At 43.2% G+C, this 14,703-nt stretch overlaps 1 protein-coding gene across 1 annotated transcript in view; it reads left to right on the top strand.

Moving 5' to 3' along the window:
* DCDC2C (doublecortin domain containing 2C) overlaps nt 1–14,703 on the top strand; it is a 141,844-nt gene that overhangs the window by 88,614 nt on the left and 38,527 nt on the right. The gene's annotated exons all lie outside the window — the stretch shown is intronic.

Genomic DNA, 14,703 nt, shown 5'->3' with positions numbered 1-14,703 from the left:
CAGATATTTACCTGTAGATCCAGTTCTACCTTCTACCCATCCCTGCTGTAATGTATGTTTCCTATGGTTCTTTATAGGTAGTGATATTGTGCAGCAACTCAAACCTCTAAGAAAAAGCTAAGTATTGAAAACCATTTTGACAGCCTCTAGAACTTCCCTAGAGAATGTGCGTGATAAAATGGAACCTTCCCCCTATCAGTTACGTAGGTCACATTCTTATAATGTAAATTTGTGAGGAGGGAAAATAAACATGAGTCACCAATTACCCAGTTAAATTAAAGAGCCCTTACTAGTGTGAGAGTCTAAAGGGAAACTGGATATATTTTCATTTTTATAGTCCCTTCAGCAAATGGTCAATTAATCTTGATGATGATAAAACCGCTAAAGTGTAACACATAAGAGTCTTGTTCAATGATGTGTGCATTTCACTCAAACCCAGTTCAAACACAGGCTGTTTTGTGACTGATAACTCTGTCAGTTTGTGATTAGAGCCAGATACATCATCACATACTTAATGACAAGATATCTAGCTCAGTCACAGACAAAACAAACATTCTGGATTAGTCTAAACCAAAATTGTATCAAAGAAGAAAAATAAACAGGCATGAGGAAACTGTTTAAAAATAAAACCTGGAGAATTTGAGGAAATAGCAAGAGGGTCATCTGTCATTTTTCTGCAAAATATAGTACCAACTCACAGGGGCCCCTGTGGGGGAAATTTCAGTAAATATGACAGAGAACATGAATGTTATAGAAAATGTGCTGCCATGTCAATCTATGTGCTGTAGAGATTGCACCCCTCTTCAGAAATGTGAGGATCATAAATGCATTTCCCGCACCTAGAAATACCAGGTCCTGACAGGCTAATTTTTTACAGGCAGGAAGTTTTAGTGTGAAGAGCTTCATATATACAGTCCTCTATTTGCATTCAGAAGTGGTACAGTCCTGCGTAGGTCATGAAATATGTTTCAATATAGCTCATCTTTGAGACTTTTCGCCACATTTTTTGCAGCTTTCATAAACAGGGAAGACACTTAACTAATTTGTGGATAATTCCTTTTTGGTAAGAGTCTCTTTTATCCACATTTTTTTGCCCAGCAAGGTAGCCCGGCTTCTCTGCCAGTTAAATTCTTCTGATTGAAGGTTTTGTACTAATTCAGTTTTCATCTCTGATTTTCAATTAGCTGTTTTTCTTTTAGTTCTTGATCCTGATGTTTGACCATCCTTTTACACACTTCATTTAAATGCAAAGCAAAACTCAGCATATACAGATGGTGACATGTCTGTAATGCCATTGAGTTACAGTTTGCTATTGAACCTTTGAGTCAGGGCACAAAGCTAATACTCAGCAATTTACAAATCAAGGCCTGAACCAAATATTTCTGAAATTGACCACGTGGCTTCCAGTAACTTGAAAAGCTTTAGGTGCTCCTATTCAGGGGGGAAAGAAAAGGACAGCACCAAAATAACATAAGCTACAAGAGAAGCAACTTTCTGTAAAATTCCCTTTGTTTTTAGAGTCCATCCCCTATCAGCTTGTACAGAGAAGAAATGCCTGCTTTAAGAAATCAAGAAGAAATTTATTATGAAATGAGAAGTTCTGTTACCATTTCTTTCACATTAATAAAATTAAATATGTATGCATTTATTTAAAGCATTTTTTGACCTGCTCTTCTGCTGAAAAGTCTCCCAGAGCAGCTTACAAAGATTAATAATAAGCAGTCCCTGTCAGCAGGCTTACAATCTAAAACACACTGAGTGTAAAATATGAGTGTAAAAATACCTTACATCCGTAGACGTATGTACAAATCAGAAAATAAGCTATCATGTTTTAAGTCATGGTACAGAATGCTGCTGCCAGGTTGCTGGCTGGTGGTTGTAGATTGGAGCATATTATTTTGGCTGTAATTATCTGAACTGGTTTACCTGTTCATTACTAATCTCATAAGAACATCAGAGGAGTCTTGCTGGAACAGGCCAAAGGCCTGTTTGTTCCAGTATTCTTTTCCCACAGTGACCAAGCAGATATCTGTGGTCACAAGCTCACAAGCAGGATATGAGTGCAACAGCAACAGCCTGCTGGTGTTCCCCAGAGACGGTTCCTGCCTCTGATAATTCTGATTATATTCTCAGTTCAAGGTGTTGGTTTTAATCTTTAAAACCTTAAATGGCTTGGGACCTGGATATTTAAGAGCCAACCTTCTCCTGTATATGCCACAATGTGCACTCTGTTCTGTATCAGAAGCCTTTGTCTGCCAGATGTCCACTAGGAGCAGGACCGTTTCAGTTGTAGCGCCAACCTTATGGATTGCCCCATGGAAACCTGACAGTCCCAGATATGGTACAGCTTCAGATGACAGGCTAGATAGATCCTGCTTTTTAGAAAAGCATTTGGGTTGTTTCTGTTGGTTTTTTGGCCTTGTTGGTTATTTGCTCATTTACTGTTAGTTGCTTCCTGGAACTTCACCTGGTTTGTCTCGTTTTTGTGGGTTTATGGGGTGGGGGGTATTGCTGTTTTCTGTTTCGTTTATTTCTTTTGATTTGTTGTCTTTAAAAATACTGTATTTGTTAGCTGGTTTAAGTCTTGTTTGGACAACATAAGGTGTGATATAAATATTTCAAATTAATTAATTTAATTTGGTATACTATGTGCATATATATATATAGATCCTAAAAATAATTTATCTACAATAGCAGTTTTAAGGGACAGAAATAAATCCACTCATTATAGCTACTGCCTTGAATACTAAAATCTTAAATATTGTTTACTGTAGAGTATTATTGTAGTACAATTTATTGTAGAGTTTAGAGTTCTAGGGTATGAAAATTTGGTCAGAATCTGGTGTCCATTGCGTAATAACCTTAATTTGAGCTCCACTGTGGTTATAATGATATAATTAGCATCATTCCTAAACTGTTTTTCTTTTCTTTTTATGAAGCATAGGAAGGAAAGTATGGTACAATAAGAATACCTTCTTTTTATTTAGCTTGAAATATATATATTATGTGCTTCTTTATACACACACACACACACGTATAGAGATACTTGGAATCTTTCTTGCATAATCACTTTCAGGATCAAAAATCTATTTTTCCCAGACTGTTGGTTTGATTCTTAAAACGAATAACAGTTTAAGGAAACCTCAACTCTTCTTCTTCAGTGTGATAATGGAACCATTGACAAACAATGCTTATCTAAATGCAAAAGCTCAGGACGTTGCTGGTAACCATATGGCCTATATGTTTAACTAGTTTGTTCCAGAAAAGGTGATTTCTTTAACTAGGATGCAGTTCGCACATGTTAGCATTACATTGTAAAAATGAATTGTTTGTGGCTTGGCATCTGAGGGACCCTTATGAAGGGGGGAAGTGTGGCATCTCGATGGGCTTCTGGTTTCTTTAGGAGAGCTTCAGAATCCTTTGTCCCTTTCCCCAGCTTTTTCCTCATCTCCTCTGCTGCTTGTCCAGCCTTTTTGCTCTCCTCTGCCCTCAGCTCCTGCTTCCTCCTACTCTAACTTTCTGCTTCCTTTCCATCTTGAGATTTGCCTCATCTATCCCCTTCACCACCTTAATAACAGGTGTAATAAAACTGTGGATTTCTCCATTGATTCCTATGGGTAGTTCTCCCTTCTGTCCCTGGTGACATTTAAAAATGTCCCTTCTCAATGTGAACCAGGAAATTCCCTTTTCTGACAATGACATGCTTCTCCATACCAGAGTCCTACGAATCAGGAAAGTTTGTTGAGGTTTTCCAAATTCTACCTAGAGGCGCATTCCAACTCATGTCAGATTGTGAGCTTTGTTTTTTCTTTTTGTGTATTTCCACGCACATTTCAAATGCATATCAATTGTGCACATTTTTGAAATGTACACATTTTTCTCTTATTGATTAAAGTATCTTTGTACACATTTTTCAAAAGTGCACATTTTTCATCACATTTTTCAAATGTTAGCCTTTTTGAACAAATTGTTTTGGTTTGTTCTGTGAATCATAACATGTTTGGGTCCATGTTCAGGTCCAGGAAGTACAAACTGGGTAAATTCTGGTAAATAAGGACCTGAAACAAATTTCCCTACCCATTTGATATCTTTGTTTCCCCTTCTTCATCCTCTTTTGCTCTGTTTCTACTCTCCTCCTTACTCCCCTTTGTATACCTTGTCTTCTCTCTCAGATCGCCTCTGGCATTGGTTTGAAGTCTCCCAGGCTGCCATGACCACTTCCAGCCAGCCAGCTGTATTCAGCCCGGAAGCCCAATTTTCTTTTCCAGCTGACTTTCAACGTTCTGTGGCTACTGATAATGCTCAGTCCAAACTGTGCTGTGCTCCCCCCTCCCTTTACATTTGGCTTTTTACTAAAACCTGTTGGTTTCCCTCAGCATTCTGATGTCTTCCTCTTGTTGCTGGTTGCCCCAGTTTGGCTACAAATCTGTTGGCACTCTGTCACTGAGTTCAGCATCAGAAGGAGCAATGGGGACTCCTGATGGACATCTCTTGTTGATATTTATTTAGTTTTGTCTTTTAATGGCTTCCTAGTCCATAAGATCAACAGGGCATCCTTTGATATTGAGGCATGTAGCAAGTTTCCTTGATAGATGCTGAACCTTAACTTGTAGGCCCCTTCCAACCCTACTATTCTATGATTCTATGATTCATAGCAATATGTGGTGATTGATCATGTGCACCATGGTTGAAGTAGGGACACATGGGCTCTCTTTACACCTGGCGTTTTATCCCACTACACACTGATCCTTTTGATTACAAATCCTTTCCAGGATTTACACTGGCCCTGTATACAGGCATCTCTCATAGCGCGTCCCTCCGCATTATATCTTTTCATGGCTGGGCTGAGCTGCATGGAACAATCAGGACAGAAAGGGGGTGCTGGCTCCATACCCCCTCCCCTCCCCTAATCATTGTTCCTGTAACATGACTGATGGCTCTGCCCCATCCATCCACTCCTCCAAAGCAGGAGGGAAGTTGGAAGCAGTTCTAGTAGCCTGGATAGGGGGCTATGGGAGCTGGTCCCCTCCTTCCTCCGAGGGACAGAGAGTCTTCTCGGTGGCTTACCCCAAGGGTGCTGGCACTGCTAGTCTTTCTCTGCTAAATATGTCAGTGTGTGATGGAATTAAATGCAGTCTATTGCTTGCACTACTGAGTTTGAAGGATATACCAATTTCCGGGTTCCGAACGACAGAAGTAAGAAATCCACAAACGGACTTGTATACAGTCAGTGCACCAAGCCATCCCTAGCAGCTGCCCCCCACCCACATGCGACCGCTTAACAGGGGACACCTTCTTCATTAGACCTGGCTTGCTCCCCCCCCACACACTGTTGTTGCTGTTCCCCCTTACTCTGGCTTCCCAATGGTCCTGCAAGGTGGGCTAGGAGAAGAGATAGTGACTGGCTTTCTCCCCACCCCCGTGCTGTTGTTGCTCTTCCCCCTTATTCTGGCTTCCCAACGACCCTGCAAGGTGGGCTAGGAGAAGAGATAGTGACTGGCTAGGTGGGAGGGAGTACTATGGAAAATCACCTCAGCATTACTGCCTTATCTAAAACAACTCCACACCCCAAAAGGAAACTATTAAAATGACAATCCCAAACTCTGCATGATTAATTTATTCAGGGGAGGAGAAAAAGCACTTTTAATACCCATTGAAATCCTAACTGTCAAGCCTTTCTCCTGCATGGCTGAGAAGGGAGACTCCCCCATCCACCCTGGGAGGAAAAAAAGCTCATCAATCTGGTGAGCAAAAGGGAGAAGAAGCAGTCAGTGAAGTCAGTGGGAGGGGGAAGTTCCAAGTACATGCATTGAAGGGGATGGGAGACCTTAAGACTGCTACTCTAAGTAGACTTATAATGCATTCCTATGCATTCCTAGTCAGAAGCAAGCCACACAGATTTCAGTGGCACTTGCTCCTACGAAAGGAAAGCCTTACAGCCAATGAGTTTACTCAGAAGTAAGCATTTCTGTATTCAAGGGGATCTTAGAGCCCGTAGTGGAATGGGCGAGAGGCAGAAATGGTGACTGGAAGCTCAGTCAGTGACCTGCCCCCCCTTCCCACCAATTGGTTGTCATGACAATGTTATTCAACACCGCCCAGCAACACCCCCTAGCACACGCACACACAAAGTGGGACAAAGTGCTAAAGGGGAAATATACAAAGGAGAAATGATGATTTCAATCACAAGCACCGAAAATGCTGTGTTTTCCCTGTTCTCAGATAACACGGGAAGAGGGAAGGAAAGTTGTGAGACAGCAGCAGGAGAGCAGGAGCGTCATCTAAACCTCCCACAAAAACCAGTGATTAAAGAAGAACGATTCTGCTAAAAAAACTCAGCTGTGAAGAGAGCCATGAGTACAGAAGGATGCTTCTGCATATCTAGCTCTAGTAAACAAAGAACTGCAGATTCAGAGCAAACAATCTACTCTCCGTTAGGGATGTACGAAATACCTGGCTCTGCGCCGGGGCATCCGCAGTGCGGGGGAGGCGCTCCGTCCCTCCCTCCGGAATCCTCCCCGGCCCGCTCCGTGGAGCCGGCGGTCAGAGCTGGCTGCAGCCAGAGTTCTGGCCGTGGCCGGGCTGCTGTGGCCGCAAATGGCAGCCATCGTAGCGGCCGCCATTTGTGTCCTTGCAAGCAGACATGATAGGCTACGTAAGTATTTATGTAGCCTATCACGGCAAAGAGCAGGGACGCAAATGGCGGCCGCTATGCCATTTGTGTCCCTGCTCTTTGCTGTGATAGGCTATGTAAATACTTACGTAGCCTATCATGGCAAAGAGCTGGGGCGCAAATGGCATAGCGGCCGCCATTTGCGTCCCTTCTCTATGCCTTGATAAGCTACGTAAATACTTAAGTAGCCTATCATCGCTGCAAGAATGCAAATGGCCACAGCAGCCCGGCCACGGCCAGCCGGGAGACCAGCCAGAGCCAGAGCTGCTGCCGCCGCATCCACCCCAGGTAAGTTCTGTCCCGTGGGGATTCCGGGGGGGGGGGGAGGCCGTTCTGCCACGGATTCTTTAGAATCTGGCCTCACTGGAATCCGTGGTGGAATTCTCTGACATCCCTACTCTCCGTAGGATTCTGCTGCCTAGTCTACCACTCGGGGCTGTAGTGAGATCACCATAGTTTGAGACTAACTGGCTATCAGCTGTATGGGACAGGGATCCAGGTGTATGTGTAGATTTAGTTTCCCTCTTGCTGTCCCCACCCCACTGAATGGCTTGATCAGAGCTATTAAGAGTCTCCAACAAACACTATGTGTGAACAGCCCTGAATAAGGGCCACTGAGTTGAACTCAAAGAACATAAGATCATACTCTCCACCCTAAGAAAAATGTTAGTGAGTCTAATATCTTAACTTCCACTTTTCTGTAAACAGGAATCAGTAAGCCTGAAAGAATATTTGAAGTCTGTTGTCAATTGTACAGAAGCTTTACTTTTCAGCTTTTGAGAGTTGCAAGCAGCAACTTATGCAGTGTAGATAGCAGTGTTATGCAGGAAGAGAAGAAGAAGCAGTACTGTTTTTCTATATGAACTCAACAAGCTGCATGGAAATGTTAATTCTTAATAATGGTGTGCAATTGTAGCTTCTGTCTTCAAGTAAGGAGTCCAGTTGGGAAAGATATATATGGTGGTCTTCTCTATGCTCTGCATGCAAAGTATCCTTCCCTCCTCAAAATGATGCCAGGCTATGCTGGGCTGGGACCTAGCATCAGTGTCACGGGTTCCAGAGGAGGGCTTGCTACACACATACTCTGCATGCTGCTACTCCCCTGTGAAACCTGTAGCTTATCAGAACTACAGAACGTTAAGCGCCATGACTGGTTACTGGACAAACTTATACGAAAAGCTAATAATGATGGCCACGATCCATCCAATGTTAAGCACATTTAAGGCTGCAATCTTATGAACACTTACCTGGGAGTAAGTCCCGCCAAACAGTGTATGAATTACTTCCAAGCAAAGATGCATAGTATTACACTGGATGCCTTACTGATTTCAATGGGAATGTTAAGCATAGGATGGCCAGGTATCCCACTTTACAGAGGACAATCTCTTATTTGAAGGTCTGTCGGAGGACAATCCTCTGTTTAAAGGTGTCCAGTCCAAGTCAGATTTAAAGAAAATAACCATAAGAAGGGAGAGCAACATCCTTGAAGTTGACAATCAACACTTAGCACCTAGTCAGCAGGCTGAGCCGGGAAAAGGTCCCTGGTCACAGTCTTCCCCACTATGGTGAGATGTATTGCATTTGTATTTAAATTATAATAATTATTTCTAAATTTGCATCTATGTATATGAATTAGCAACTGCAATTTTGGTGCAACCCTGTGTCCTTTTTTTTGGCAATGAATGTCCTCTTTCCATAATGTGTAACTGGCCACTGTAGTTAAGTACAAGCTTTACTCTCTCTCTCACAAGAGAAAAGTATTACCAAATGAAATGATGACCCTTTTATTACACAGAAAATCTGTGCACTAGAAAGCACAATCTTCATTAATATTCAAAATATAGCATGCCAAGGTTGTTATCAGGGCAAGATTCACTGGGTTCCATCCAATGTCATATGAGCAGATTTCCACTCGGACAATGGGACTTCTCCTTCTTGTCTTCCCCTTGCACCCTGTTTACCCTCCAAATTTGCTCTGGAGATTCCCCCAATGCTTCTGAGCATATCTGGGGAACTCAGAGGTGGGGTGGGGGTGGGGGTGTTGCAGGAGGAATGGGGAATCTGTTTCACCAGTGGTGTCTGTTCTACTGGTAGATGGACACCAATGGATGCAACCCATTGTGCAAGCAAGAGAGACTGTACAAATAGTTAAAACAATGGATAAAATTCAAATAGTACCTACCACAAAATGATTTCACAAAATCATAGTAATATTATAAAATGTATTATATAGTGTTACTATGAATAGAAGTTTAAACTGGAAAGCACACCATTTATACAAATAGGCTAAACAAAGTTAAGCACTCTTAACTTCCACAGATTCCCCTGGAGCAAGATAAGTATATGCTTAACTCCCTGCCTAAAATCCATAGGACTTAAAACCACTGGATTATGCCTCCAATTTTTAATTTTAATTTTCTTTTGAGTATTTGCTCTGGCTCTTCTTTGAAGCAGTCAATAATCTTGACATCCACTACTGTGGTGAAATTTTTTTTAAAAATTATAAGGTCATTCAGCTGTATGAAAATGCACCCCACACAACTCCTGACAAAACCAACAAATTAGTAGAAAGATTTATTTAAACTGTGGATAAAGCTGGCCATAGAAATCTGATCTATATAATTGTTTTAAGCATTTAGTTTGAATTGTACTTTGCCTTTTCCACAGGTTCAGGGTACAAGTCTCAGCAATAATTGTACATGGAGACAGACACCTGTCTCTGTAATATTTCTTTGGTATTTATTATTTATTGTTATTTATTTAGTACATTTCTATACCGCCTTTCTGCCAAGGCACCCAAGGTGCTTTACAGTTTGTAAATACTGGGACAAACAAACAAACGTTACCCAAATCCCCAAACACCAGAATATTTCTCTCAGGCCTACTGAAGCTCTCTTCAGGAGCTTAGGGGGCATGAGCTGCCCTGGCCTAGGATTCTCCTCTCCTGCCTTCCCTCAGGGCACACTGGTCTTAAGTAGCCATAGGGAAATTAGGGGAGGGGCTGCACCAACACTCTTCTCAGGCTACTGATGGTCCTTTCAGGAGTTGATGGCACAAGCTCCTTGGCCTGGACATACGCCTCATCAAGACCCAGTATCCACATACTTGATGCCCACCGCCAAAGAGGTGGCTTGTTCAAAGTCAATTATGATTCCTCATCTCTGAAGCATCTTTTGATGTGCAGATCTCCTCTCTGTCCATTTTGTCTCATTTCCCTTCTCCTCCTGGAGTGGCACTGGACAACAGGCAGAACCAATTAAAAGAAAGTAACCCATAAGAAGGCTGTCACTGTCACTGAGAAGTGTCTGAAGCTTGGAAACCTTCCCGGATATGTGTTCTCTTGCTACACATGCTGGGGAAAATGTGCATCTCCCCAGAGGACATAAGCATTTCTCCAGGCTTTGGACAAATCCCAAAAGTGTGGAGAGAGGGAGTGTGAGTATCATCTGATGCCGCTGTCAGATTTCTCCCTTTGGCCTTCTCCTGATTCCTTTGCACTTCCATCTCCCAGTTCCTGACCTGTGTTTTCTAAGCTCCCCTCCCCTGTACTTCCTTTAGACTACTGCCTTCTCATGTGCTTGCTTCCCTACAAGCACATTTCTTCAACATTGGCCGTTCTGCCTTCCAAGTTCCTTGTCTCCTAAGATCTGCGCTGCTCAGCACAATGAGACATTTAGGAGGATAAGAGCTGCTCAGCCAATGGCAGCCAGAGATCCTTGGGCCTGTCCCACTTCTCTGTGACATTAGAGCAGCCTTCCCCAACCTGGACCCCCCAAGCTGTGCTGGCTGGGGGTAATGGCAGTTGTAGTGCCAACACAGCTGGAGGGCACCAAGTTGGGGAAGGCTGCATTAACAGTGTCTCTGCCCATTATTGCCAGAGCCTTTCAGCACCATCACAAAATCCCTGATTACAACAGAAACAGAGCGCTACCACTTGGGTGATTTCCTTTGTTCTGTATGCCTAGTTCAGGAAATCCTACATTTTCACCTTTCAGTTTTCCTGTGCTTGTTAGAAATGTACATTGTGGTTAATGGAAACAAGTGTTTATCTTTTTTGGAAAGTGATTCAGGGATAAATCCCATTTCACTAGTGGAGATAATTTTTTGAAAGATGGGTCAATTCTGCAGTGTTTGAAGATAAAATCAGTGAGACTTTTCAGTTTTCTTATAGCCTGAATCCATAAGGCACATGAATATTTGTATATTATTTCCTTTCACAGAGAAATGCAGTGGTGACTGATGTTCGTTGGCATGCCAGTCAGTTCCACAGACTCCCAGCAATAATTTTCTTGGCCTTCATTTCCCCCTTCCCCAATGAGACCATAATCCACATGACACTTATTTCAGAGCAGGCTTACTGCAGTCAAGAGAACTCCTGCAAAAGAAATCTGACAATTGCAATTTGAGTATTTCTCCAGAGTATCTTCATACACTTTCACATCTCTGCCAAGCACACAAAAAACTGTGGAATTGTGAAATCTGATCTGTGGCTGACGTATCTTCAGGTTACCTCTGAGAAGTCTGTGGAGATCATGTTGCAGGAAGAAACTAATTGGTTGCCTCACTGATGAGTATGACTGTAAAAGGAGTAAGGTCAGGCACTTAGATTGTTATGAGTCAGAATTTCTATGCTGGCATCAGCATTTTTAGAATATATATTCGTCCATTTCTGTAGCTGCAAACTGAAGCAGTGCAATTAAATCAGTGCAATTAAACAGCCATTTTAAAGGCTTATTTTTCCACAAGGTGAACACCCAATTTATCCCATTTCATCACACATTATCCTTCACTGCCACCGTGAAGCAACTCAAGGTAACTGTGAATTACCTATATAGCTTTTCAGTCATTCGCAGTGCTGTCTCCAGTATAGTGTTGTGCTTTGATGTTTATAAGGAGGCAGATGGCAAAGAAAACCTTATGTGTTGTCTTGAACAATAAAGAGTTACAGCCAGTCTGGTCCACTGGGTGTAGCATGTGACCTGGTTCCACATCCCTCTTCTTTTTCATCCCCCTCTTCAGCCACTGGACAGCCTTGGGCAAATCTGTCTCTGCCTCATTTTATTAGGCCACAATCCAATGCATGTTTAGACAGAAAAAAGTCCTGCAGCTTCTAATATTGGGTCATGCTGGGAGTTATAAGACTTTATTTCTGTTTAGACATGCATCGGATTGCACCCTGGGTGCATATTCTTCTTTTTTCAAAGAAGTGATAAAGCTCCAGCCAGTTGTACTTGGACTAGGTATTCTTCTCCACGACATATGCTCAGAGTCACTTGCATGCTTACTACCATGTCATATGTCCAAAGGCTGAGTCCCGGCCTTGCCAGTACCAGTGGCTGCACCTCCTCAAGCTCTGAAATTGTCCCTTGAGCTTAGGCAACCTCTTCACTGTGGGTGTCCTTTCTTGGTATGCTTTTGGTAGGAGACAAGGACCTATCTGTCATGTTCCCTAGCCTCAATCCCCCTTCCATCTCCAAAGAGATCTCTGAGGCAGAGACTCCCTCCATTAACCTAAACCTTGCTAAGCTAGGGCCTTCCAGGCCATAAGATATAGCTCTGCCTGATTCCTCAGATGCAGAGAGTCCCCCATTAATAGCCTTCACCACCCACCGTAGGAGTCAGCAGCTATAAAATCAAGCAATGGCCTTTTAAGAAACAAGCCACTTCTCTGAGGGGGCTTAACTGCAGGTCTAGATCTTCTGGCCTTTATAAGGCTTCAGAAAGCCTTTGTTGCCAAGTCAGCAGCTCTCCCTGACTGTGCTTCCTTGACTGTTCTGAAAGACCCTGCCTGGCTTAACCTTGCCTTGTGATTCTCCTGACCTGACCTGATTGGACTTGAGCTGTTTTAACCTGACTTGATCTGACAAAACCTGACTTGATCTGATGTGACCGGGCTTGACCTGATTTAACCTGAATTGATCTGAAGAGACTGACTGGCCATGACCCTGCTTTCTCACACGTAACCCTACCTTGTAGGTTTTAGCACCTCTAGGCACTTGAACCCCTGGGATTGGACTCGATGGCCTTGTAGGCCCCTTCCAACCCTACTATTCTATGAACCAAGCTGGACAGGACACTACCAGAAGTTGGGCTATGAACTGCTCCTTCCTGCTTCAGCCAACCCAGTTGGGGAAGGGTGAGGGCTGGGGGCTTTGGGGAGGGTGCCAGATGGGGAGTCCTCATGAGCCAGACCTAGCCCATGGGCTGGGGGTTCCCCACCCCTGGGTAATAGCATAAGTCATACAGAGTGAATTAATCAGTGATTTCGACTCACATTTTCCTATTTTTCCTTAATATCCACAGCAATCTATACTCCTATTTAACTCTGTTTCAGGTTCCCACCAACAATAATGGCTACATTCTAGGATGTAAGATAATATGACAATCCTACTATTGTTTGTTGCTAACTGTGTTTATTGGTAGCATCAAGTCTAGCAAAGTGTATAATTTTGTGTGTTGTTTTGTTTTTTTCATTCTCTGGCTTTAACAAGGCCACAGTTCTCTGTAACAAGTTTTATTTCAACCAATTGCTACAGCGACTTAAAATTATATTGTCTCCGAACACCTCAGAAAACACTTCCTTGGGTAAAATCATACATACGTGCATGTTTATCAGTCAGTGACGGCAATAATCAGAGGATGACCTGCATTCATAAATCCACCACTACAGATGAAATACTATAGATTGAGGTTGTATAGACCTCAAACACAACACTTTTCAGCAGAGGCAGTGAAGGAGAATTGAGTGATAAATCATAAAATGATTTACATGGATGTGTTAATTAGTCCTATAAGGCTGTTTTTATTCAGGAGGAAATATGTTAAGAAGGCAGGCTTCCTGGCCATGTCTTTTAACAGGACAATGTTTTCCAAGGCGGGTGAGGACTATCAGAGTTACAATGACTGATTGGGTGCATCGCCTCATTCTAGAGCAGGCGTAGGGACTGGATTACCCCCGAGGGCTAGATTGCCTCCTGGGACACCTCCAGGGGCCAGAGGGCAGCAGGGGGCAGTCCCCTCCCTCCTGAAGCCCCACCTCCTGATATCATCGGGTCCCTTTCCCTTTCTTCATGCACAGACAATGAAGGAAAGATTGCACTGTGCCTCACCCTGCATGGAGAAAGGGACTGCCACTTTCTCGGTGCACAGAGAGGCATGGAGCAATCACTCTGTGCTTTTTCTCAGCACAGAGAAATGGACTCCGCTGATGCCTGAAGGAGTGTCTCCTCCTCCACCTTCTCCAGTTTGGACTCCGCCAGCTGCTTAAGGTGCCTGCTGAGTCCCAAGCTGGCTTCGCTCCCCATCCCCAATGAGGAAAGACGAGGGTTCCTCAATGCTGCGACACATTGACTCTCCTACCCTCTCTCCCTTCACAGAGGAGGAGGGGCTGGATGAGGTGACCTGGGGGATGGAGGTCTGTCATTCCTGCCTTAGAGCATCTATTTAGATTCATGAAATTATTTTTAAAAAATACTGGTTGGGGCAGATTGAAAATGCTTTAAAAGTGCCCAATATACTTGTCAGCCTGAGTTGCAGTAACTCTGACACAAAAACTTTGAAACATAAGAAGAGTGATGCTGGATTAGTTCAAAGGCCCATATAGCCCAACATTCTATTTTCACAGTCACCAACCAGATGCCTGTGGGAAGCCTGCAAGCAGGACATGAACACAACAGCACCCTGCTGCTCATGTTCCCTAGCAACTGGTATCCAGAGTCATACTGCCAGCTTTTCCACACAGAGCTTTTATCCTGCTATTGAGAATGGTTACTCATGGAAGTTTGCGGGTCCTTCAGATGACTTCGTCAACTTCCACGGTGTCTCCTGCACTAAATGACCTTTATTCTATTTTTTAAAAGATCAGAAATAATGAGCTATCAAATTACAGCGCTCGAGTTCCCTCCCTGAAAAGAGGAAAAGCCACAATAAGAGGAGCTAGACGACAGCACCATCTAGTGGTTGTATAATGAAACATATGGAAGACTCGGATAAGGCAGAGAAGGAGGGGGAAAGGGGGTGGAAGGAAGCAC

Source organism: Heloderma suspectum, chromosome 1, assembly GCF_057233095.1.
Source record: "Heloderma suspectum isolate Gila_16-S chromosome 1, 16-S_ref, whole genome shotgun sequence".
NCBI classification, from domain to species: domain Eukaryota; kingdom Metazoa; phylum Chordata; class Lepidosauria; order Squamata; family Helodermatidae; genus Heloderma; species Heloderma suspectum.
The sequence above is the reverse complement of the archived record's forward strand: the minus strand, read 5'-3'. Positions and strand labels throughout refer to the sequence as shown.